At 44.4% G+C, this 26449-nt stretch overlaps 1 protein-coding gene and 1 pseudogene across 1 annotated transcript in view; one reads left to right on the forward strand and one right to left on the reverse strand.

Moving 5' to 3' along the window:
* LOC126184421 (homeotic protein distal-less-like) overlaps nt 1-26449 on the reverse strand; it is a 293766-nt gene that overhangs the window by 61424 nt on the left and 205893 nt on the right. The window lies entirely within an intron of this gene.
* Nucleotides 2248-2365, forward strand: LOC126185475 (5S ribosomal RNA; annotated as a pseudogene).

Below are 26449 nucleotides of genomic sequence, written 5' to 3' on the forward strand. Positions count from 1 at the left end.
CAAGGAATTAACTGTTGGATATAGATGCCTAGTTTCCTATTGATACAAACAACACATCTCACACTTCTTTACCTACCAGGAGAATAGTGTCAAAACATTCTTTTGCCGTCATGACAGAATTCACGATGCCATTTCACTTCATTATGCAGTACACTGTGCAAAATAACATGTGTGTCCCTGTTGTGCATTACTTGAAGTCAGCCAGCCGCTGATAAACTGATGACAGACAGCAACAGGAGCAAACGTACTACTATAATATATAAATTAGGATAGATTTAATTTTATTTTACAGCGTATAAACGTGTTTTCTATCAAATTTATGCATTTTAGGGCCCCAGATGATGGGCGAAGGCCCGAAACAAGTAATGATATCCCAATATAACAAATTAAAACACACGAATAAATGAAATTATGTGACTCGTTGTGACCCCGGGTTTATAGGGTTTTCTAAATATTCAGGGTCAAAATTATGCAGGTGGCTGAGGATAATAAGTAAATACTTTGAGAACAGGAACAAATGATCAGAAATGAATATTCAATGTTTTTATTGACATGAACTACTTACACCACGTCGCAGCAACTGAAGGTCATAGAAACTCCTCAACCTGACGAGTAGAAAAGGAAGGAGGATTAGAGTTTAACGTCATTGGACAATGAGGTCACTGGAAACGGAGCACATGCTCGGATTGGAGAAGGATAGGGAAAGAAATCGTCCGTGCTTTTTGGAAGAAGACATCCCGGATTTCACCTTAGGTGCTTTAGGGAAACATCGGAAAACAGAAGTCTGGAAGACGGCGGGGAGATATGATCCCCCGTACTCCTGAATTCCAATCCTGTGTCTGAGCACTGGTCAGTAAAATTAACGATAGCAGTGGAAATTTTGCTTCATAAGGACTCTCCACATTGAATTCTTTCAAGAGCGCACTTCGCGGGCGGGTTGGTTGTGATTATTGATGAATCTTCTCACACACACCATCATCTTAATTTCCGGTTCTATTGTGGGCTGGACGATTTAGTTTCTCAAAGTTTCCGTCCACGGGAATAAATTCCTTCCAATGTGCACCACATTTTTTACGTAACTATTCCCTACAATTTTTTTAAACTTTCGCGACGTCGTGCAGTGCTGCAATATAGGATAAATACATGTCTGCATGTTACAGTGGAGAGTAACGTTCATTTTTGACAAGCAGTCATGAACTATAATCATTGTGAAGTGCATTGTGAACTAATCAGAGACGACTGTGTACTATCTTTCAAGGTAGCGCCACCGACATCGATGCTGCAGGCACATTTGTAATGAAACACAAGTAGTTTACAAACACGTGCCCTCCACACATTGCCCATTCAAGATACGTGTCATACAAAGTATTCTTTCCGACGATTCGCGCCCTTTCACAATTTACTTTGTTTAGAATCTTCTTCTTCTTTTACTTAACGTTAATCTGTTTTAGTAAGGGGTTCGCTGTAGTCTAGGATTTGGCAATTTTGTTATTTTTATTTAAGTTTGCGGGCGAATTCTCTTTCTGTCACCGCAGTCGCCAATTACCTAATGGAGGGAAGCCTTGTCCGTTCTCTGTCTGTGAACTGTGTTCTTTGTGTCATCGTATTTCAACTGTTCGTGTATCGTATTTACTGAGGCGGAAAGTGGAGATCAGCCCAATATTTGCCAGAACGAGCGTGGCAAACCGCCTAAAAGCAAGACTCAGACGAACCAATGCATCAGGCACGGTCTTTTGATCCCTCCTCACGATCCTTTCCGTCCTTATAGATTTAGGTTTTCCGTGCTCCAGTGAAGTCTCTTGCTGCGAAGTCTCGTATGGTTCCTTCGGAATGACACGGCCCATTTCCTTCGGCAACCTTCCCCGATCGAAAGCTGCATTCCGCCTCTAATGATCTCAGCCGCCTCGGCAGCCGAGGTCTATATCGAAAGCCAGTCAGGTAGAGCTCTAATCTGAGGTAGCCGCTTCAAATCCTTGTGGTGGTACAAACTTGCACCGTCTGCGTTTGACTGGCCAGAGGAGAAGATATGGAGGCGTAAAGTTACTGATCACAACACCCCGCGCCAGTATCTTATTAAATTCCTAATCTCTCCCCAGTGTCTCATGTAATGACGGCATGTAACATTGTGGATGCGATTCTCCCGCCCAAGGGGGACGTTAAGCTCGTTGGTGCCTTCGGAACTGTTATAGATGAATAGCTTACATCTCTGGTTTCGCACATTTTTTTCTGTCATAATTCTCATACGAGGCCAACGGCCTTGCCGCAGTGGTAACACCGGTTCCCGTCAGATCACCGAAGTTAAGCGTTGTCGCGCTAGGCTAGAAATTGGATGGGTGACCATCCGGTCTGCCGAGCGCTGTTGGCAAGCGGGGTTCACTCAGCCCTTACGAGGCAAAACTGAAGAGCTATTTGACTGAGAAGTAGGGTTCCGGTCTTGTAAGCCGACAAGCGGCCGGGAGAGCGGTGTGCTGACCACATGCCTATCCATATCCGCATCCTGTGACGGGCTGAGGAAGACGCGGCGACCAGTTGGCACCGTTGCCCCTTCATGGCCTTTTCGGACTGAGTTCAGTTTAGTGACAGAATGCGCTACCTATGTTCCAGAACGTCATGCATAGAAACGGGATTTTTCTGGGCCTCATACCTCAGATTCTACAACTGATAGAAAGGTAGGGTGAAGCGTTTTGGATATCCATTGGGTTGGGGACCACTTTTATACCAAACAGAAGGATCGTCTCACTGTAACTATCTTACAGTACAGGCTCGAAGTTCGAATTTTACACGCTTCTCCCGGCTTAGGCAAATGGAGCAGATCGGTTGGTCCTGCTGGCATTATATGTGCACCTTGAGGAGCTTATGGAGGCACAATTTTGTTCGTGGGCAGTCCCCGAGAAAATCCGAAAAACATGGCGTTTGGGCTTCAAAACCGAGCAGCGGATTCCAAGCCGGCTATGTACAGCAGATGGCTAAATTTTTTACGAGATATTCTTAAGATGTCGATATTGAACAAGTCGGAAAATTTTATTGCTATCTTTATCAGTATCCGAGATACGCAGGTTCAAGATTACCGTACACGTAGACGTAAAATACGCACGTAATATCCGGTGTGAGACGTAGCACGGTCAAACACACTGTAAAATGTCTCCGTTATCATCTGAAGGGTTCTGGGAACTGTAGTACTGACGCACATAGAAAAACGTTGTGCACGTAAAATCTGGGCTGAGGCGTAAAATTATTTTCGTGTTTCACACAAGTAAACCACCAGACTTTTACTGACCCATAAAGTTCTTGTTCAAATGTGTGTGAAAAATTATGGGACTTAACTGCTAAGGTCATCAGTCCCGAAGCTTACACACTATTTAATCTAAATTATCCTAAGGACAAACACACACACCCATGCCCGAGGGAGGACTCGAACCTCCGCCGGAACCAGCCGCACAGTCCATGACTGCAGGGCCTTAAACCGCTCGGCTAATCCCGCCCGGCATGAAGTTCTTATTATAGGAGTGACATGCCCTGCTGTAGGAAAGAAAAGAAGTGAACCAACGGAATAATGCTGCTATCGGAGAGCAAAAGAGGCTAATATGCTCCGGTTTTAAAAGACTCTGTGGAACCGCGCGGCCGCTACGGTCGCAGGTTCGAATCCTGCCTCGGGCATGGATGTGTGTGATGTCCTTAGGTTAGTTAGGTTTACGTAGTTCTAAGTTCTAGGGGACTGATGACCTTAGAAGTTAAGTCCCATAGTGCTCAGAGCCATTTGAACCATTTTTTTAAAAGACCCTGACTCAAAAGTGAGGTACCAGCTTCCTCATTCTAACTTCCTCAATGCCTCTAAAAATTATGAAAGAGAAGAATACTAACGTTTTTGTGTTCCGGTAGGAGCATTTTTGCACTGGTACACAGTTATCTAGACTCAGTAGATGTAGTTAATACACATTCTTCCGACAGCGCAACGAAAGGGGAATTCGCTTTCCCCCCTCCCTTCCCCTCTGGGTCTACTAGCTAACACTGACGCACGGCACTTCCTCTTTCTATCCGAAAGAGCTCGGAGTCAACGGAACTTTAAATCACAATCTTGCTTCCTTTTCTTATGGGATGTATAACTGCCAGGTTATACACACACAGTTCAGAAGGCGCCTTCTAGGAAGCAATTAACACAAAGACGATACCCGGATTGTTTACGAAAATACGAACTTATGGGACATCTGTGGCCCGCTTCTTGGCGACCCGCAGCCTCTCGTGGCGTTAAATTGTGCTTCAATCAGATCACATCAACACGTGGTGAATGGCGAGGCTGACGGCTTTACGAGAGGTAAGTTGCTTCTTTTGTCAACCAATTTGGGCGGCGGCTGGTGTTAATTATGTGGCTAATAGCGCGCAGGTAGTTAGGCCGGCGGGCGAGTGATATGTGGCAGCGCCGCGCGCCTCTGCCGCCAGGATTTCCGCAGCGACGGCTCCTCTGCAATTACCGCTCTCTGGCCGCCCGCCGCCCGCCGCCCGCGTTACGTGAGAACCGCGCAAATGCTCCAGACGCCGCCGTCCGCCTCACTACTAATCCAAAACTCGCACCAGCTCCAACACAGGGTAAATATCTTGAAAGTAACACCTTATTTCGTAACCTATCTCTCAGGATATACACTGAAGCGCCAAAGAAACTGGTATAGGCATGCGTATTCAAATACAGAGACAGAAAACAAGCATAATACGCAGTTGTTAGATCGGTTACTGCTGCTACAATGGCAGGTTATCAAGATTTAACTGAGTCTGAACGTGGTGTTATAGTCGGCGCGCGAGCGATGGCCTACTCGTGTACTCTTAATGACTGCACGACGCAAAGCTTTACGCCTCGTCTGGGCCCGTCAACACCGGCATTGGACTGTTGATGACTGGAACCATGTTGCCTGTTCGGACGAGGCTCGTTTCAAATTGTATCGAGCGGATGGACGTGTACCTGATGGAGACAACGTCATGAATCCATGGTCCCTGCATGTCAGCACGGAACTGTTCAAGGAGACTCTTTAATGGTGTGGGGCGTGTGAAGTTGGAGTGATATGAGGCCCTTGATACGCCTACGTCCATTGCATTCATGTCTATTGTGCATTCCGACTTGGGCAATTCCATCATGACAATGCCACACCCCACACGTCCAGAATTGCTACATAGTGGCTCCAGGAACACTCTTATGAGCTTAAACACTTCCGCTGGCCATCAAACTCCCCAGAGATGAACATTATTGAGTTATATCTGGGGATGCCTTGCAACGTCCTATTCAGAAGAGATTTCCACCCCTCATACTCTTACTGATTTGTGGACAGCCCTGCAGGATTCATGCTGTCAGCTCCCTCCAGCTCTACTTCAGACATTAGTCGAGTCCATGACGCGTCGTGTTGCCGCGTTTCTGGATGCTCGCAGAGGCCTACACAATATCAGCCATGTGCAACAGTTTCTTTGGCTCTTCAGTGTATAATCCCTACTACAGGCTTACAGGGGATGTAGAGGGGACTCATCAGATAAAGTTTTGATATACATCTCATGTTCAGACATGCACCGCTTTGATATTGTAAGTAGGCTGTTTAGGTTTTTATGTTGGTAACGCCACGTAGCGCTCTGTATGAAAATCACTGGCTGTGCTGTGTGCAGTCTGTGGCTGGTTTGCATTGTTGGAATTTGCTATTGTAGTGTTGATCAGTTGGCTGTTAACAGCGCAGTTGGAGGTGAGCCGCCAGCAGTGGTGGATGTGGGGAGAGAGATGGCGGAGTTTTGAGAGCGGATGATCTGGACGTGTGTCCATCAGAAAGAGTAAATTTGTAAGACTGGATGTCATGAACTGATATACATATTATGACTTTTGAACACTATTAAGGTAAATACATTGTTTGTTCTGTATCAAAATCTTTCATTTGCTGACAATACCTATCAGTGGTTAGTGCCTTGAGTAGTTAGAATCTTTTATTTAGCTGGCAGTATTGGCGCTCGCTGTATTGCAGTAGTTCGAGTAACGAAGATTTTTGTGAGGTAAGTGATTCATGAAAGGTATAGGTTATTGTTAGTCAGGGCCATTCTTTTGTAGGGATTTTTGAAAGTCAGATTGCGTTGCGCTAAAAATATTGTATTTCAGTATCAGCACAGTAATTCATTAATTTTTGAAAGGGGACGTTTCTATATAAAATAATTATGATGATCGGGTAGCTTTCAAATCTCTCGGTTCGCAGTACGCGCACAGACTAGGTACTCCTCACCGTCGTCAGTCCCTGTTGTAATTATGACGTTACATACAGTTTCCGTCTGACTGCAATGACGGTTGTAAGAAACGGGTACGTTCGCACCTAGGAGGGTTGACTGGTACTTCACGGACGCGTCGCACTCTCGACTTTGAAGAGTACGTGGAACTAAGCCGTACGATGAGTAACCTACTCGAAACACAGCACCGAGGGAGGTAGCACACTGGTCTCACATTCAGGAGGACGACGGTTCAAACTCGCATCCGGGCATCCAGATTAAGGTTTTCCGTGATTTCCCTAAATCGTTCCAGGAAAATAATGGGATGGTTCCCTTGAAAGGGCACGACCGATTTTCTTCCCGAACCTTGACACAATCCGAGCTCCGTCTCTAATGACCTCGACGTCGGTCGGACGTTTTCCTCCCTTCCTTTCGAAACATAGACCATGCCAAGGGCTTCTGTAGAGCACACAGGTAAGAGTTCACTGTCTCCGCTGTGTGCGTACATTGATGCGGGACATTTGAACGTGATCCGATATTGAAACTTACTTTACATCCAAACGGTATGTTTCTGGATATGAGTTCCTTATCACAACTATCTACTATCGGTCGAATGCAACATCTAGAAAATTTTAATAGGAATTGTGAAACACCCTGCGTATGAGACAGGCGGAATACCCCCAGACTTCTTAAAACATTTACTAATTCCAGGTGCAAAGAAGACAAGTGCTTGCTAGTATAACGTTACCGAATCATCTGCTTGATAAATCATGCTTGCAAAATTATGGCACGAATTATGTACAGAAGAATGGAGAGACTGTTAGAAGCTGATCTCAGCGATCAGTTTCGGTTTTGGGGAAATGTAGGAACGCGAGGGGCAATACTAACCCTACGTCGTATCTTAGAAGGTACATTATAGAAAGGCAAACCTGCTTTTATAACATTTGTAAATTTAGTGATAGCTTGCGACACTGTTGGACTACACTCTTTGAAATTCTGCAGGTAGTTGGGAAAAAAACACAGGCAGCGAAAGGTTATATGCAACTTGTACAGAAAGTAGACTGTAGTTATAAGAGTAGAGAGATACGAGAGGGAAGCAGTAGTTGAGAAAGAAGTGAGACGGGTCTTTAAACTATCCTTGATGTTATTCAGTATATACGTTGAGCTTAATCTGTGTGTAGAAAGCGCATACAGAACGAAGAAACTCCGTCAGAAACCGCAGAAAGTACATAGTTATGATAGATTAACTGATATCAGATCTCTTGAGAACCAGGTGAATGTAAAAGAGAGGCTGCGGGAATAAAACGATGTAAGCCCTTAACTACTGAAATGTACGTCATTCCGAGTATTTCATAGCGCTCATGTCCGATCTGACTTTTACTTTGGACAACGGGAGGACATATGTTTAGGGCGACAAGTTGGCTTGTGCCTACCTGCGATGCTAGCTTTGTCAACAATTCTCAGCTGACAAGCCGGATTTCCCTAAGTTTGATTATGCAAGCAGCGGCCTTGTGATGCTCAGCTCGCTCTCTGTCTAACAGCTCCACAAGGGAATATATGACAGCACCTAGGTTGATGTTGTGCTCCTTTAGGGAAGGAATTCTATACGGTTCCACACAATCGCAAGGCGAATGAAACACGAGCAGACACAATATCGGATTCAAGACATCCTAACTAATGACACTCACTACGTCATTATCAATGCGAAAAATGGTAAGATGTGAAATTAATTTCCACTGAGACTGTGTCGGAGCGGTAAAAGACCATTTAAGACCACGATACATATAAATGATGTACTGGGCAAGTCAGGAGTGTCATGTGTTTCTGCACGGACTATACTGGGAAGACAGGATGCCAGAAAGATGGAGTGAATTGCGGGAAAAGTTACGGGAGAAGGAAAGATGGAGGGAGGCATGTTCCGTCGACGATGAGGTCACTAGAGAGGAAGACCTACAAAAAACTAACGCTTGGTGCGACGACGACTCGTAGCGATACACTACGCAAACGCATATAGGAATACTAAGCGTATCCATTATGGCTGGTATTGAATACCGTGACTGTATTCTAAATAAATTACACGACTGCAACCAGTCACTTGATTAAATATCAGTATCTCATTAAGTGACTGGTTGCATTATTGTGCAGCTATAATTAATTCAAATGCAAGGTATATCGCATAAATACGCGCAAAGCCCCTTATTGTTCGATTACGTGATGGACGATCAATAAATCAAACCTGCAACAAGAGCAAAACTTGTAGGAGTATGCGTCAGCAGGAATCTAAGGCGAAACATCTACACAACATTTACTGAGTGACTCATTCGTAGAATCTAATGGGAACGTATTTCATCCGTCCCGTTTCATCCTCTTCGGTACCTATCTTCGGTCTGGCACGCTTACTTAATAGGACCAATAGAAGAGATATGAAAGACTGAAAACAGAGCTGTGCGCTTCGCCACGAGTTTGTTCAATTAGTATAAAAGCGTTATAAAAATTCTGATCCATCTTCAGTGACAGATGCTATGTATGGAGAGGCGGCTTATTATTAAGATTATGAAACTTACAGTCCGAGAAGAGTCAACCAATAGATGACGCTACACTGAAATCAGAGAAATTCGATATTATAGAGAGACTTAGTGATATTTGGCCCCCCGCGGATGGATTCAAATGGTTCAAATGGCTCTGAGCACTGTGGGACTCAACTGCTGTGGTCATAAGTCCCCTAGAACTTGGAACTACTTAAACCTAACTAACCTAAGGACATCACACACATCCATGCCCGAGGCAGGATTCGAACCTGCGACCGTAGCGGTAGTGCGGTTCCAGACTGTAGCGCCTTTAACCGCTCGGCCACTCCGGCCGGCCCCGAGGATGGAACAGTAGAAAAGGGGAAGTGAACAATGACAGCGGTCCAAGACAGAAGGCGGCTTGCAGAGTGCAATTTAGAGTGCAAATATTAAGGCTCCTCCGGATGGCAGCAAATAACAGACGGTTGCGATTAGTGAGAATTACGTAAAAATTCACGAAAGCGAAGAGGCCAGATTTTGTCGTCTCGAGGGTCGAAGGGCACACGTCATCATTTTCGAAAATTTTTCTTTATTTATTTTGTGGGCATGAAAACTGTGACTCATAGCTACCATCAAACTAATTTCGAAGACTGAAAAGTTCCATTAAATCGCAAAGTACAACCAGCAGTTCTGATTTTTATAGCATAAGCGCACGTGTTTATTCAGTTTCTGTTTTGTGTTGGATTTGAATCTATTGCGGTAGCAGGTAATAATTGAGGAATGTAACTTGGTAAGGTTTTCTAATCCGGCAGAAAATCGAAGTATATCCGTCGAAGTAAAATGATTGATTTTGCATTGACTAGTTTGACTTTCGCCCTTTTCAAGTGTTATCCAAAATGCTTTTTTTCCTAAAATTACGAGGACGTCATGAGGAGTTAGTTTTGAAGTCAACAGGAGACTCTTAACCGTGTACTATATCGCGTCCAGTGGTTGTCTCACGAGTACGTAGGTTGGGATCAGATGGCTGCAGATCTCATATCAGTTGTAGCTGAGTCGTGGCTATTAATCTTGTCTCGCAGGTCAGAGCGAGGCTGGCGAAACTTTCCAAAACTATTTCGTAAGTACAGGAGTGCAGGAAGTTGATCCCAGTCTTCAGATTAACGTTTGTTTCACAGGCTGTGGCGTAATTACGTCACGTAGCGTATACTGAGCCTCGCTGCCAGTACGTGGGTCGGTCCAGCGAATATTTCTTTCGCGACTTCTTCTTCGTCGGCCCAGAGGGAAAATGAGTAGGATTTCATGACGATGGCGAAGGAAATAGGCCGCCCCTTTTCAAAGGAACCTTCCCAGTATTCGCCGTAAGTGATTTGGGGAGATTACGGAAAACCTAAACATAGATAGCCGGACAGCGACAACCGTCATTGTGACGAATATGAGTCGAGTGCCTTAGCACTGCACTACTTCACTGATGATGCAGATGGAAGGAACGTTTTAACCAGGCATGCGAAGATGTAATTTTTAACCACATCACTCTGTTAACGAATTGTGTCTCGTCTTTCTTATTCCGAAAACCTCATGGCAACAAGGGCAGAACTAGTTGCGCGACTGCCATCAGAGAGGCATCAGCATAAGAAACAGGACAAACTTGAAAACGAAGAGTGAGCTTCGACGTCCCGTTAACGACATGGTCATCAGCTTTACCGGAGCAGGTTGCTGTATTGCTCAGGCAGCTTTCCATTACTGTCGTTTGCTAGCAATCCCCTTCATTCCAGCATAACTGTGACATTCCAGGCCGTCGCTGATCTGCATCATGTACTTTTACTCCATGTGATCGAAACTGTCGGAACAACTATTACTGCACGGTAATATGGGATGGGTCCACTCTTCACCTTCATGATGGTTCGAACTCTGCCGGCGATACTTTCAGTGAGATGTCTGGACGTCTGTGGAGGAATGGCCAGGCCAATCCACTTCGAGAATGTTACTGGCCGCAAATCATTGCCTCAAAGAAATTACCTTATGACAGCGTGCATTATAATGCTGATACAATTATCGTTTCCGAACACTTCCTCAGGTCTATGCTGTACACAGTGCTGCGAAAAGTGTTCATGGGTTGGGGCTGGGTTGTTTGGGGAAGGATACCAGTCAGCGAGGTTATCGGTCTCATCGGATTACGGAAGGACGGGGAAGTAAATCGGCCGTGCCCTTTCAAAGGAACCATCCCGGCATTTGCCTGGAGCGATTTAGGGAAATCACGGAAAACCTAAATCAGGATGGCGGGACGCGGGATTGAACCGTCGTCCTCCCGAATGCGAGTCCAGTGTGCCAGCCACTGCGCCACCTCGCTCGGTTGTGTTCATGTTCTTGCGCATTTAATGTTACGCACATAAGCGGGGAACACACTCGAACCACGAAAAACACACCCATACCATAGCACCACCTACTCAGTACTTAACTGTTGGTAGTACACATGCCACGTAACGCTCGCCAGGCATAAGCCAAATCCAAACCCTTCCATCAGATTGCCACAGGTTACGGTGGAATGCATCACGTCAAATAACTCGTTTCCAATCATGCACTGTCCAGAGCGTCGTTCTTTATACCACCACAAGAGTCGCTTAACTTTGACAACAGAAATGTGTCTTATCAGGAGCTACTTGATCGTTGTACCTCATTCTTTTTAACTCCCTGCGCAAAGTCATTGTGATAGCTGGACAGCTGGTACAATTTTGTAACTCACGAGTGATTCCTTCCGCTGCTATTGCTCGGTGTCTTACAACCACTCTTTGCACAGCTCGACGATCCCTGTAGATCATTACATGAGTGGAATGCATCACGTCAAATAACTCGTTTCCAATCATGCACTGTCCAGAGCGTCGTTCTTTATACCACCACAAGAGTCGCTTAACTTTGACAACAGAAATGTGTCTTATCAGGAGCTACTTGATCGTTGTACCTCATTCTTTTTAACTCCCTGCGCAAAGTCATTGTGATAGCTGGACAGCTGGTACAATTTTGTAACTCACGAGTGATTCCTTCCGCTGCTATTGCTCGGTGTCTTACAACCACTCTTTGCACAGCTCGACGATCCCTGTAGATCATTACATGAGGTCTGCCTCGTTTTGTTTTAGCTGTGGTCGTTCCTTCGCTTTCCCGATTCACAGTCACATCACTAAGAGTCGACTTGAGTAGCTTTAGATGTATTGAAATGTCCATCTTGGAGTTGTTACTCAGATGACATCATGATTAGCCACGTTCGAAATCACTAAGCTCTCCTAACCGACTCATTATGGTGTTACTGCTTCTCTACTGACAACACAGCACTCCCCACCTCGCTTCACACTGACAGGTACGACTCTCACGATCTAGTGGTAAATTTCTGATTACATAGGGGTATCCGGATACGTTTGAACAGGTAGTTTATCCATGACTGTCCCCGTGATTCTTTCCTGCTACCATCCCCTCAACTATAGTTGTCAGCAACGACTCGTTTCGTTATACAGGTATTGAACAAGAATGTTCGTATGGTGAGTGCATCCGTAACCAAGTTAGCCGGAGTATTTGGAGTTTCAATTGACACAGTTCTTTCTTTCTTTCTTTTGCTACTGCCTTTATCTCGCATCATGCGCACGGTCGGCAGGGTTAAGTACGGAATTGGCATGGTTAATTTTAAGGGCTGGCCGGATGCCCTTCCTGCCGCCACCCCACACCCCCTGGGACGGAAGTAGTGTACCCCAGCTGTCTGTGTCTAGTGTGAATCGTGAAAGAGTGTGAATGTGTTTCAAATGACTGCGAGTCGTGTAACTGAGGCAGGACGTGGGGACCAGCCCGGTATTCACCTAGGAGGATGTGGAAAACCGCCTAAAAATCACATCCAGGCTGGCCGGCATACCTGCCGTCGTCGTTAATCCGCCGGGCGGATTCGATCTGGGGCCGGCGCGCCTACCCGAGTCCAGGAAGCAGCGCGTTAGCGCTCTCGGCTACCCTGGCGGGTCTTTCAACAGAAACAGTATCTAAGATTTATACCACATACTGGGAAAGGGAAACAGCATCATCCGTTAAGTCACAATGGCGACGATATCCCCATTGAGTGATCGTAACAGACGGTCATTGAGGAGGATTTTGACGAAGAATAAGATGACGACAGCTGTAAAATCACTGCATGACTGAAAGTCGCACTCGCGAACTCTGTCAGCACCAAAGCAACAGTAAGCAGGGATCTGGAGGGTGCGCTGGAATTCGAATACCACTCACCAGTGATGTAAATACCCGTAACAGCAATACGTGGTGCGGAAGCCATAAAACCTGGACTATAGAGCAATGGAATAATGTCATTTGATTGGAAGAATCTGGTTGCACATTGTTTCCAAATTCTGATCGAGATTACATCTCAAGAATGAAACATGGTGAGGGTTCGGTGCTGATTTGGGCAACAATATCGTGATATTCCATTCGCCCCGTGGGTACTCTGCAAGGTCACACTGCTACCATGGGTTGTGTAACAATTCTGACTAATCAGGCCAATCCCATGGGACACTGTTCCACAATGGTAAAGCCATGTGCCGAGACGAGAGGGCCCCTTTTCACACAGCCGCATCGTCCAGGACTGGTTTTGTGGGCATGAAGATGAATTGACGCATTTCTTCTGGCTACCAGAACCACTAGATCTCAATATTATTGAGCCTTTGTGGTCTACTTTGGAGAGAAGGGCGCGGATCGCTATCCACCTCCATCATCGTTACCTAAACTTGCCACTATTTTGCAGGAAGAATGGTATAAGATTCCCTTGAAAACTATACAGGACCTGTATTTAACCATTCCGAGACGACTGGAAGCTGTTATGAACGCCAATGGTTTTCCTGCGCCGCTTTAGGCATCGTAATGTGTTGCGTTTTTGGTGTTTCCATATTGTTCTCCATCCTCTGTATGTGCTCATACATTGTATGATTTTATTTCATTATATTATTACTATATTATTACATACATGTTTTTTCTCATTGACCAGTTCCAGATGAGGTTTTTATTACTTACTCGATCAATTCACCTGATCTTCGACACTCTCCCATAACACCATATTTGACGGACTGGTAATCGTTTCATCTCTCTATTGCCCATAGTGTAAGTTTCGCCTCCTTATATAGTTTTGTTCCCAACGTACCTATTATGAAAAGATTTTTATGGCCTCAGAGCTTCATTTTTTTGACCTTGGTCGCTGTTTCATTCTAAAGAAAGCTCTATTAACTTGTGCACTTCTTGCTACTGTGTTATTTTGCATCTCTCTTCTTTATCTCTTCAAAATTTTATCCACTTCTCCATGCTACTGGGCAGTTATGGAAAAGAAATCGGCGGAGCATTCGTCTTAAACCATTTGGGGAAATAACGGAAAACCCAAATCAAGATGACCTATCGTAAACGAGTACAGTATGCTAACCACTGTGTGGAAACGAATTTCAGGAGAATTCGCTACCTAGACCTTGTGGTAAAAAAACTGTTGTTTGTGGCGACAAGGCATGTTTTGTAGCGGTTGAGGTGAGCACACGGGCGAACCAGTACCCGCATAATGCATTCGAGTTTGTAAATGCTGGCAGCTACGCCGCCTCGGGCTACTCCGCTTGGGAGGCAAACGTTACAAGTCGGCTGTACAGAAAAAGAGGACATCTACTTCTATGAGCGAGGACCGTTGAATTATTGTCAATTATTCCAAAGAACACTACGTGAATAAGGACGTATCGGATACAAACAATTTCGATACTTTTTTATTCGGCTGGCTGGAAATCAGCGCTACTAGATGGAAGGAAGAGAGACTATGGTTCAACGTTCCGTCGATGAACAGGTCATTAGGGACGGAACTGCTCAAACTGGGAAAGAATGGGAAGGAACTCCGGCGCGACGTCGGAAAGAAACCACGCCGGCATTCGCCTTGAGTGAAATAGGAAAATCAGAGGGAACTTCAACCTGGATAGCCGAATGGGGATTTGAACCGCTGCCCTCCAGACTTCGAGGCAAGTGTGTTTCCGTTTCGTCATCAGCTAGAGAATAGAGACGATTGATTTCAAATGACTACTGTAGGAAAGCGAGAGCGTGTGTCCAGCTGTCATCACTTTCTCGGTTCACAGATCTCTGTTACCAAGGCAAAAGTTACGAAGTCGAACTAAAGCTATACATTAATAGTAATTTTACACATATCATATTTGCGAAGGCTGTTTCCGTGACTGTTAGGTGACTTCTCTTCTCCGTAACCAGTCTTCACAATTAATAAGTATTAGTCCACGTTTCGTTTGGACTCATCTTCAGGTGAAAATTTTAGACCTGGGTTCATCGGTGTAGCTACCAGAAGAGAATTGAGTTTCCCTTTGAATAGAACGGAATATCATTAAATTCACAAGTGAAACTCTGCTGCCCCATTTCTGATGGATGTAACCTTGGTGAGGTCTGAATCCGAATTTATCTTCAGAAAATGGCTCTGAGCACTACGGGACGTAACATCTGAGGTCATCAGTCCTCTAAAACTTAGAACTACTTAAACCTAACTAACCTAAGGACATCACAAACATCCATGCCCGAGGCAGGATTCGAACCTGCGACCTTAGCGGTCGCACGGTTCCAGACTGTAGCGCCTAGAACCGCACGGGCCACTCCGGCCGGCTTATGACTGTCACTTTTAACCTGGAGCTAAGTCTCCGAAAGGCGTCGTTATTGACAATTAAAACTCCTGGCGACTTTCTACGGAGAGTTTATAATGTTTTAAAATTTGTAGTAATATATCTCTAACATTACCCAATGAATATGTAATCTGTCAGTAATTTTTTATTTTCATGTTTTTGTCATCTTCGACGTGCCTGATATAACGAGATGCTTCGTCGAATTGAAGAATAGTATACGAAGTAGGTTTCTTACTAGATCAAGAACAATAGCGCAGTTGAAAATAAAATTTCTTGTGCGTACAGTGAAGCACAGGCTACTAGCAAATTCCACTACTCAAACGTCTTGTAAACACAAGAGAAGTAAAGACAAATTCTCACTAACATACAAGCGTGATCATGTCCTGTTGAGCAAAAGGGGTGAACCCCATCCTTTAGACCACGCTGCTCTGATCCAAGCGAGTGACTTTAGAAAACCGTAACTACGCCGGCGCGTCTCATTGGCGTTCACGTGTTTCAAATGAGATGCAGCCCGCCCTCCCGCGTCCACTAAGACAAGAATTCCCAGGAATGTTACGGTAAGGCGGGTAAGAACATGGCAAATTGAGTGCAGCGTAAGCCAACTCGCTAACAAAAGCATTAACTGAAAGTGTTTCTGTAATATTCTAAAATAATGTCTAGCCCACGTATAGTTTCTTATGGCTATTTCTTCCGTTCTGAATTCAAATACAGGATGTCAGTTATGGGCCGTAGTAAATGTGGTGCAGTAAGTTGCATACTCAGCTGTGGACAGTAAATCGTATTCAAAGCAAGCCACATGCGGAAAGTGACCCTCATGTAAAAAGGGGAAAATAGAAAAGTCCTAATAATTTAAAAAAAAATATTAAATAAGGAGAAATCTATGCTTTTGCAGAATGTCATATGAAATGAACATCCACAACGAACTGCTGTAAACTTGTTATTATCACTTACAACTCTGTGCCTAACCGAGTCTCTGTTTTCCAACATTGTGCTCAACTTATTGAGGTACCCCAATCATACCTTTGTTCCTCATTTGGCAGAGACGAGTAAAGCTAGAGACCAGAGTTCGATTCCTTATACAACATTGCTCGCAGATCCGTATCGAATTGTGCTCCACGGCAAAGTGAAACAATCAACCAAAGATTGAGGTTCAGTTCCTTTCTGCAACATGATCTCTGTCAAGGTGGCCAGTGCAGAAAAACCACTGTGGGCAGTAAGAATAAGAGAAGGTAAGTACCTGATGCATACTTTAGGCATACGTGGAACCTTAAAAGACGAGACAGGAGACCCGTAACGGTTGCGAGAAAATCTTCTTGGTGTTGGCTGGAAGAGTAGATGAAGGCATCGAAATTTTATACAAAAACGGTTGCGTCCGACTGAAAATACGGAAGAATGAAAGAAGAGATTCATCCGAAGGGAATGGCTCAAATGGCTCTGAGCACTATGGGACTCAACATCTATAGTCATAAGTCCCCTAGAACTTAGAACTACTTAAACCTAACTAACCTAAGGACATCACACAACACCCAGTCATCACGAGGCAGAGAAAATCCCTGACCCCGCCGGGAATCGAACCCGGGAACCCGGGTGCGGGAAGCGAGAACGCTACCGCACGACCACGAGCTGCGGACCCGAAGGGAATGAAAATCACTTTTCTACTATTACTATTAAAAATTATCTTCGATGGACATAGAAAGATGGGTGAAAATGAAAGTATGACGTGTAAAGCATGTATTTGACATTAACAATTTTTTAAAATGCTATACGGTTATTCGAAATAGTGCTGTTTTAAGAATGTGCAGGTAAGGTGTTTGAGAGTTCAGTTGTTACATAAGTACGACCTGATTTACGTGAAATGCTTCACGACATGTAATTATCGTCAAACGAAATTGCGAAAAAAAAAAAGAAAGTAACAAAGTTTCCCTTCAGATCTCCAGTTACTCTGAAAACATACAGCAGAATCACTATTTCACTGCAGAATCACTGTTACTACCGCACAACCGCTACAACAAAGTATTGGTGGTTGAGGAATTTGCTGCCAAGCACAATTCTGCAAAGCGAAATCAGTTAACAGTTTACGGTTAGATAAACGAGAATCCAGCAGCACGCAGTATGCTGCAGCTCGTGATGTTTTCTGGCCGCACGTGCTCCATAACCCGCGGCGCTCTAGCCTTACCGTTGTAAACCTGTTCGCCTCTACAAAAATAAGGTCATAACATTTCGTCTCAGACTTGTTTCCCGCACACTAAGCCTTAACTTATGCAGTCAGCTTAAACACGTTATATCATTCGCGTAATACGACAAATCCGGAACCGGCGTAGCTAAGTGCTGGGACGCCTTCACCGAAAACAGTTTGAATATAATAGAAGAGGACGTATGAGTATTTTTATCATTCATAAATAACGTCGGAAGCAAGAACTTTATAGTCGCACTTGTGGAGCCACAAACTGAGGAACTGTCCCGCAATTCTCAAATTATGAAACGCAGTTAAAATATTGCTTTTGCCGAGTCGCCAGCAGCGTTACGAGAGGTGTTTTTTTATGTGGAAATGCTTCATCTAGTGACCTTATACAGGGTGAAGAACAAATCGCGCACTCAGACTTCGCAGCGCGACTCTTTACGTATTGCTAATAACAAAAATGTGTATCAAAAGATTTCGTCGTGCACATATTTCGAGCAGTAAATGGACGTTAAAGATTGTCAGTCTGGCAACACTGTAATCACATGTACGGTGACTATCTCTGTCAGCAAGCAGAGCACTGTTGTGCAGTTGGTGCAGGGGGTATCGCTTTCGGTTAGCGTGCAGGAGGTCAAGGGTTCTATGTTAGGTTGAGGCTTATTTGTTTTTATGTGCTAAAAGTAGTCTGCGGGTACGATATGTGGCGTCTTAATTGTCATACAGAGATTACAGTAGGTCTCTTACAAAACATTGGCAGTTACATAATAAGAACACAGAAATGGAAAGACAATAGTTTTCATTGGTCAGCTTTTAAAGAAACTTTTAGCACGTCGTGGACGCGAATTGTTTTGCGACATTGCATCTACTAGATTCCAGACTTGTTTTCTGTGTACCCTCCATCAATGGTCCCATTGAAATTATTTGCAAAGCACTTTGCTAGCCTTACTGGTGATTTAAGGCCCTAACGAAAGTTAATTGACCTGAACGTGGCAAGAATAATAGTTGGTATTAATCGATGGGACCATTGAGGGAGGGTGCACACAAAACAAGATTGGAATCTAGTAGATGCAGTGGTGGGAAACAATTCGCGTCCACGATGTTCTAAATGTTTCTTTAAAAGATGACCAATGAAAATGATTGTGTTTCCATTTCTGTATTCGTAGTACGTAACTGCAAATGTTTAGTGGAAGACCGACTGTAAACGCTGTATGACGATTAAGACGCCAAATACTGTACCACGCAGACTAATTTTAGCAAATAAAAATAAATTAGACTCAAACCAAAATCGAATCTTCGACCTCCAAGCATGCTAACCCAAAATGATACGCACTCAACGTATTGCACAGTAATCCTCTAGCTGCTGACGGAGATACTTACCGTACACGTGATTACTGCGTTGCCAGTTTGCCAGTCTTTAACGTCCATTTACTGCCCGAAATATGCGCACGACGAAATTTTGGGGGACTCATTTTTGAGTCCGAGAGCGCAAATTTTTCTTCACCCTATATACGCAGACGTCATAAAGCCTCTGCTGCTTGTTGTCACTGTGCATGGCTGGTTAGAAGAGTCTGACATTTGTTATTTGTAAAATTAAAAATTATAAGGTTTGAAGAAATATAGCGATATTTCTTTAACTTCACATCATCCCCTAAGCTCTGTACCAAAACATGAGTCGACTCAGATATATTTAATAATTGTTTTAATATTATGTACAACATGGCAGCCGCTGCTGTATGATTTCATGCAACTGTCGTAACATGGCTGAAACCAAATATCTATTTCGTTTCTTCCTTGTTCAAATAGTTCAAATGGCTCTAAGCACTATGGGGCTTAACATCTGAGGTCATCAGTCCCCTAGACTCAGAACTACTTAAACCTAACTAACCTTAGGACATCACACACGTCCATGTCCGAGGCAGGATTCGAACCTGCGAGCGTAGCAGGCGTGCGGTTCCGGACTGCAGCGCCTAGAACCGCTCGGCCACAGCGGCCAGCTTCTTCCTTGTACTCTTACGCAAAGTACACAGGAGACTGAAACTTGTTGGCAGATTAAAACTGTGTGACGGACCGGGGCTCGAACCCGATACCTTTGCCTTCTGTGGGCATGTGCTCTAGGAAATGAGCTACCATTGCCTCTCACTATGGACAAGGCAGTGGCCGACGGCCTTCACTTAATAAGCAGCGGCGTTTGCGTAGAGTTGTTAGTGCTAACAGACAAGCAATACTGGGTGAAATAACTGCAGAAATTCATGTAGGACATACGACATACGTGTCCGTCAGGACAGTGCAGCGGAATTTGGCGTCAATGAGCTATGGCAGCAGACTACAGACGCGAGTGTCTTTGCTAACAGCATGATATTGCCTGCAGCGCCTATCCTGTGTTGGTGACCATATCGGTTGAACCTTGACTTCTAGAAACCCGTGACCTGATCAGAAGAGTCCCGACTTCAGTTGGTAAGAGCTGATGGTAGGATTCGAGTGTGGCGCCGGCTCCACGAAGCTCTATGGACCCAAGTTGTCAACAAGACACTGTGCTAGCTGGTGGTGGCTCCATAATGGTGTGAGCTGTGTTTCCATGTGGCTGAACCAATCATTGCCTGGAAATGTTCATGTTCGGCTACTTGGAGACCACTTCCAGCCACTCATGGAATTCATGTTCCCAAACAACGAAGGAATTTTTGTGGCTTACAAAGCGTCATGTCACCGAGCCACAATTGTTCGCGATTTGTTTCAAGAACATCCTGACAATTTGAGCGAATGTTTTGGCCATCCAAGTCGCCCGACATGACTCCCATCGAAAATTAGTGGTACATAATCGAGAGGTCAGTTCGTGCACAAAATCTTGCACTGGCAACACTTCCGCAATTATGAGCGGCTATAGTGGCAACATGGCTCAATATTCCTGCAGGAGACATACAACTATTCGTGGAGTTCATCATGCAACGTCGAATTTTTGCACTACGCCAAGCAAATGCGGGTCCGCGACGATGTTGGGTGATATCCCATGACTTTTTTTTCACCTCCACCCCACTCGGTGAAAATTTTCGATAATTCAAGCAGTGGTGGGATACGTACTTAAGTACCGATCTGTGGAAATCATTTGGAGGTATTTTGCATCACCACAAATTTAGGAGATTTATTGTACTACTTTTCTGAGAGATTTATTTATTTATTTCATTCTATTTTTTAAAAAGAAAGATAACAGTGTGGAATGTTTGTATGTAAAACGTAGGGATTCATAGAGACATACATTTACGCAGTGAAAACAGTGACAGCAGCAACCACAGTTTCTTTTACCCTTGAGATTTTGTTTTTTCTTTCCAGGTGGCCGTGCATTTGCCAGCACCAGCCAAGTACGCGACCTGAAGAATGTCACGTTCTCCGGGCAGCACTCACAGGGGAATCCCAGTACTGTGTGATACAAAAAATAATGAAATATAAACGGAATGTTAACACTCTTACGTAAAGCTATCTCAAAGATGTGAATAAATCCTCTGCGTCATGGAGACTTATAGCTTCAGCAGAAGAAAACCTATCTTTGAAATGAAACTCTTTTCTCTTTCATATATGGCACAGCACTCAGCGGTCCTCCAGAGCTGGATGCTACGTATTGTATAAAGGTAAAATGCAACTTTCAGGTAAATTTTTTATTCGATAGTGATATCAGACATTTCTGTTTTAACAGGTGAAGAAGCCTGATGTAATAGCTGAAGAGGTCTGATATGCAATGCATAGTTTAGAATGATGTCCATAGAAGATTTTATTGTTAATCGTAGTGGAAATCACGATTCAGAAAACGTGTCACAGATACAAGCATTGTGGTTACGAGTATAATAAAGACGTTGGTGGTCATGTTATTTTGTTCTTTTGGTCCTCTTATTATGAAAATTTTGGTATGGGAAAGCTGATATGAAACTAATTAGTATCATATGTTGTATTTGGTAGAGATATCTTTCATTGCACTTATTGCTTTTATCATAATGCTGATTACTGATAATTATTATTGCTAATGAAATGAGATAATGCCATTAACTTTTTTAGCAACGGTTTTTCATGTTCAGAGAAACTTAAACTTAACCCTGTGCTGACCTGCATGGTGTTCGTTAATGAAATTCCATGAATTTCATGTAATCTATCTTCTGTATTATAAAACTACTACACAATTTTTGACAGAGACTTGGAGAGTACTTGCAAGTTATTTCTCTCCCTAACTTTCTTCGAAGTTTTTAGGCCAACGATTTATCTTCAGATCTGATTCTAGTTGTAGATTATTACGGTTTTTAATCCAGTTTGGCAGATTAACCGTTTCGAAGAAAAATTGAAACATGTATTTAACGATAAATAATTCATATTTGATAGATGCTTATTAATCCTTACTACAGTAGTCTTAGAGATTCAATGGAAACAGCCACCGTACCTGCTTACAAAGTTTACCGAACCACGTTTTGCGAAATCGTCGGAACTTACTGGAGACAAGTTTTAAGTCTGATTTTTACGGATAAGGCTACTGATAGGGGAGCCCGGGCAGGTTTATTGTGGGAAGGGCTGTATGAACACATTTTACGACAGCAAGAAGCTGAGGACTCGGAATTCTTCACCGGACGCTCGCCCCCGGCGCAGGCCTTCAGTGGCCCCTCTTTATGCACGGAACTTCCCACCTAATCTAGCGATCTCTTTGTCGTTCCACTTCCTTGGTCCCCCACTCGCCAGTGTATGACCTTAGCTGTCTCGCGGACGTTAAAAGCTAAAAAAGTTTCCAGCCACCAGCGTCTGGCCCTGGTGGCAGGAAGTCACAAACACCGGTTCCATTTTTATTATTTTTTATGTCTGTATGCGGCCTGAAGGCGCCCCCACCTCGTGCGACATCTGCAAGGAGACCCGTCACACGAGATTCGTACTGAATGTTTGTTAGAACAGAATACATTATTTTCTCAAATTCTGTTGATTTTTTTAGACATTGTAATTCCTAGTCAGGTTCCTCTCTTCTGTATATACGAAGCGAATTCGGAAAGTAAGGTCCGATTAGGCGCGAAATGGAAACCACTGAGAAAATTCCATGGCACTTTGCACACATGTGTTGGGCAGTGTCTTTGGAGTGCCTGTCGATCGCTTCACGTAGCTGTTTACAGTTCAGAGCGCAAAGTGATCGAGTGGAAATACCTAAAACAACAGTTTCTCCCGCCAAGTATGTGGATCTGGTGAGAGATTTCCCCTGAAGCTATGCAGCCCACATAACATTAATGTCATGCATTTTTTTCTTCAGACAATTTTCAGCCGCACTGTGCAGGGGCAATGAAGACGCTCTTGCAGGGTTTTAGATGGGAAGTGTTTGATCACCCGCAATACAGCCCTTAATTGGCTCCCTCCTTTGTTCTTCTGTGCTCACATTAACCGCTGGCTATGAAAACAACATTTTACACAAACAGCGTAAGGCAGATCAGCGTATGGAATTGGTGGAAAGCACAGGCGGCTGCTTTTAGTGATGAGGGTACTGGAAAGTTTGTACAACGCCACGACATGTCTAAGTCGGAGCTGCGACTATTTAGAGAGGTAACTGGAAGGTGCGGCTAACTGTTGCTGATAAAATATTTCTGATTGTCATTGTGGTTTTCATTTCGCGGCCCATCGGACCACACTTTCCGAACAGCCGTCGTACATGCTGACTGAAGTAGAAAGGATATCAAATGCAGATTGGCTATAGCAAGGAAAGCAATTCTGAAAATAATATCGAATATAAATATAAGTGTTAGGAAGTCATTTGTGAAGGTATTTGTCTGGATTGTAGCCTCTGAAACGTGGACGCTAAGCAGTTCAGATAGGAGGAGAATGCAAGCTTTTGAAATATGGTTAGGTAGAAGAATTCTGCAGATAAGATTGGTAGATCGTCTAACTAAACATGAGGTCATGAATCGAATTGGTGAGACAAGAAATTTATGGCACAATTGGACTAAAAGAAGAGACCGATTAATAACATACATTCTGAGGCATCCAGGAACCGTCAGTTTGGTGTTGGACGGAGGTGTACGTGGGGGGAGGGGTAACATTGTAGTGGGAGGCCAAGGAATTAACACAGTAAGCACGTTGAAATCTATGTAGGTTGTAGTAGATATTCGGAGATGAAAAGGCTTTCACAGGATAGACTAGAATGGTAAGCTGCATCAAACCAGTCTTCAGACTGAAGACCACAACTGTTATGATGTCGTCCTGAGTACAAGTAAGGATATTCTTCTGACACGGTTTATCGAATCTGCACTCAACCCAGTCATTATTTTATTTTACTAGAAACGACAATTTTGATGTGTGTGTCAACGTATTTCTTGTGCAGCTTATGTTCTGCCTTAGCCTGTTCAGACATTAGCAACAATTAACCGCCTACTACTTATCGTTTATGAGGTTTCCTCCACAATAATGCCACATGCTGACAGAACAATACTTCTGTAAAACTGAAAATAAACTCTGATCTATCTTTGCAATCATCAGATCTTATTACGCCGTAAAGAGTCTCTTGGAGTTTAGATGGAGATGCGGTAGATCTAGATGCCTTTGCACCAGACGCTGATCATCTGCAAGATGGCTGCATTTCACAGACTAGACGTACTGCCCCAGACACACAAAGGGCCTACTTCGTTTCTTTTTCGTTTTTTCTTTTTTTTTAATTTCCGCCTCAGGAACTCAAATGGTATCACTGTCGGTGTCGACTTATTACCAGGTCTTCGTCACATGACCTGAATAAATGACACAATAACACGGTAACTCAAACGGCGCAGTGAGGCGCTAAGAATGTCTTTCTTCAGGGCTCCAAAGATAAAGAAGTCGCATGGGGGGCTGCATGGAGGATGTGTAAGGGCTTCCCAGCGAAGCTTCTGCAACGTAGTCGAAACAACTTTGGCCACATGTAGGCCCGCCCACAGTTCCGACTACCTTGTAGAAGTGTCGCTAAAGCATACCGGTTCTCGTCGTCAATCCACGAGGTAGATCCGATCCAGGGCTGGCGCATGAGGCGTCCACAATATGAACTTATATGCGCTCCTGTAACAAGCAGAGCGAAGATATGATTTGATTACACTGTGAACGCATCTCCTGGCCTGTTCAGTTAACGAGCTACTATGTAACGTATCCAGATGACCTTATGATGACGTGGTAACTTTTCCGTCTCTAGTGACCACATATCTGAAAAACGAGACATTTTCCGATGTTTGGAAAGTATCTGCTTGTTACAGTGTTAATGTCACGCTGTTCTAGATAATACGTGCGTTGTCCTGAAAGTAATAAAACCGCATTTTTTTTATTTTTTTTTTTTTATTTTTTGCGAATGCGAAACGTTACGTATGTATTACTTGAAGTCTCCTGAGTGAGCGCGCCAAGTTTCCGTCACTTGCGACAGATACCGTAGCTACAGGACAGTTTCAAAATGTGCCTCGGGCATGGATGTGTGTGATGTCCTTAGGTTAGTTAGGTTTAAGTAGTTCTAAGTTCTAGGGGACTGATGACCACAGCAGTTAAGTCCCATAGTGCTCAGAGCCATTTTTTAGTTTCAAAATGGCGTCTGTAGGTGATGTACGCTACGAGGAACGTGCTGTCATTGAATTTCTCGCTGCAGAGGAAGAAACCGTGGGGAATATTCACAAACGCTTGTGCAAAGTCTGTAGAGCATCTGCTGTCGACAGATGTACAGTTGTGGGCACAGAGGGTGAGGTTATCAGAAGGCGGTTTGATGGAGCTCCTCGACCCTCGATTTACAGCGGTCGGGGAGACCATCCACGGCTGTCCCTCACATGTTGCAGCGAGCTGATGTGGTCATTCGCGAGGACAGACGCATTACGACTCGGCAGTTAGCGCTGCTTCTGTCAACCAGCAAAAGGAACTGTGGACGCAATTCACACAGTAAAGCACTATCTCCGCCACTAGGACAAGGTTTGGTACCGACGGGGCATACACGACCTTCTTTCGCGCTGGAGGAAGGCCAATAGAACGGCATGGAGTTTACGTGGAAAACTAGAGTGTGTAGATAAAACACCATTCTTTCGTGTTCAATAAAGAATTGTTGACGAAAAAAAAGCGGTGCATTACTTTCTGGGCAAACATCGTAAAAGAACCTGGCAGATAATGTCTGTGGCCCTATGAGGCTGTTCGTAGATGATGCGATAGTATACAGCGAGGTGATATCGTGAGATAGTTGATACGAAATGAGGAGACTGTGGAACAAAAACAACCGGATGAGGACGAACCATAGCGTAATTTCACTGCCTGATTTCGGGAAACAAAGAGGCAGAAATTTAGATATGAACGCAACTGCAGACGAGTAACAGCGTAAGGTCCCACAGGTCCCACAGGACAACGTCCACGTATGGAGCATTAGTTACGACTAGACACACCCGAATGGTAGTACTGGCAGAAACGGGATCGTGTCAAGTTTAGCGCTCGACGGCCGAGCAAATGCAGCGATCAACATAACGGTGAGCGGGCAATGCGGCAAAAGTTGGAATGAAAGACGAGTGTGGCGGCGGCGGGCGACTGTCCCCGGGTGGTCAGCTGTCTGTGACGTGTTTTGCTGTTCCGCGTCGGGCGACGCACGGACACTAATTAAGGCTGCTGTCCGACTGTCGGAAGCGCGTTCCGCTTCGCCATGTGTGCTTCCGCAACAAAGCGGCCGTGGCCGCGGCCCAAGACCGCGCCGGCGCCGGCGCGCCTTGTCATAGCTGCCGCTCTGCTCTTCTATTCAGCTGTTGCGCGCCCCTGCTGCCCACCCGTCTTCTACCTCCCTCCTCTTCCTTTCCGTCCTTCGCTTTTTGTCCGCGCGGCCGAGTCAACCACCCCTCGGACAATATACATAGTAGATGCGACGGTTTCAGATATACTTTTGTAGTAGTAGTAGTAGTAGT

Source organism: Schistocerca cancellata, chromosome 4, assembly GCF_023864275.1.
Source record: "Schistocerca cancellata isolate TAMUIC-IGC-003103 chromosome 4, iqSchCanc2.1, whole genome shotgun sequence".
Lineage (NCBI taxonomy): Eukaryota > Metazoa > Arthropoda > Insecta > Orthoptera > Acrididae > Schistocerca > Schistocerca cancellata.